The following is a 1,230-nucleotide window of genomic DNA, read 5'->3' as shown; positions in this document are numbered from 1 at the left end:
CTATGCAGATATTTCCTATATGTATTATGTTATATTGATTAGAAATGCTGTATTAGCATTTTAATAGTATGGTAAATGTAGTTTTGTAGTTACAATGGAGCTTTTGTAGTTAAAATAGAAACTATGTACGTGGGAAGAAAGGAATGAGGTACTTGCATCAAGATAGCAGCCGCAGGACACCTAAAGCTCCCAGATAAAAAAAAAAAAAATTATGGCTCCCTTATCAGAAGAAACTAACTTCTTCCTGCCTCGCTCAGCCCTGAAGACGCCACAGGATTAAGAGGAAGATGTTGACACTGATCAGAGTTCTTTGTTTTGACAGAATTTATGCATCATGTATGAGATATATGAATATGCAACAGACTATTGCTTTTAAGGGTTAATTCTTGGTTCACAAGGCATGCTTTTTGTGGCTTAGTGCCCGAGAGCATCCGGACATCCGTAATTCTTTGTTTTATTGTCCTTTATTGTCTTAACTCTAATTGTCTAAATTCTTATTGCTCTATTTTTTTTACTGTTTTTATACTATTAAACTTTTAAAAATTTTAAAACAAGTGATTAGCGTTTTTCACACCTTTAAAACTGAACCTGTTTTGCCCTTAGAGTGTTTTCCTCTCAGTCCTTATTTCAATTCATGAAATCTTTGTTAATTTTTTCCCCTCTACTCTGCCCAGCTGTAGCAGGAGATGGTAAGCAAACGACTTTCATGGGTGCCTGGTGTTTGGCCAGTGTCAAACCATGACAAATAATAATGCCAGAAATACAATACTTATTACAGTCATTAAAAATGTAAATTCAATTGCAGTCATTAATCCAATGCTTATGAGCGTCTCCCATCCCAAGAACCCCGAGATCAGTTTTCTTTATTGGGTAGTGGGTGTGAGGGATCCCCCAATATTGTATTTCTCGGATGTTGACTTAATATGCTTTGAAATTGGTCATGGAGATACACAGTAAGTTTTAATTTTTAAATTCCTATGACAGGGTATCCCCAGTATTAACCATGTGTCAATCAGTTGAGTTTCCAGGAGATCCCCAGTTCCTGTCCTGTAATAAATGTGAATAGGTTTGTTGAATATGTGTGTTTACATACTTCAAAGGCTGTAAAATAGGTTTTTCTCTTTACTACATTCACATAGAGTTGGAAGAATTTAATTGGTAGTATTCCTGTTCCACTGGGTAAGTCTATGAAAAAAATTACATTTTATCATATCAAATTCACAAAATATA

Source organism: Vidua chalybeata (genome assembly GCF_026979565.1).
Source record: "Vidua chalybeata isolate OUT-0048 chromosome W unlocalized genomic scaffold, bVidCha1 merged haplotype SUPER_W_unloc_15, whole genome shotgun sequence".
Lineage (NCBI taxonomy): Eukaryota > Metazoa > Chordata > Aves > Passeriformes > Viduidae > Vidua > Vidua chalybeata.
The sequence above is the reverse complement of the archived record's forward strand: the minus strand, read 5'-3'. Positions refer to the sequence as shown.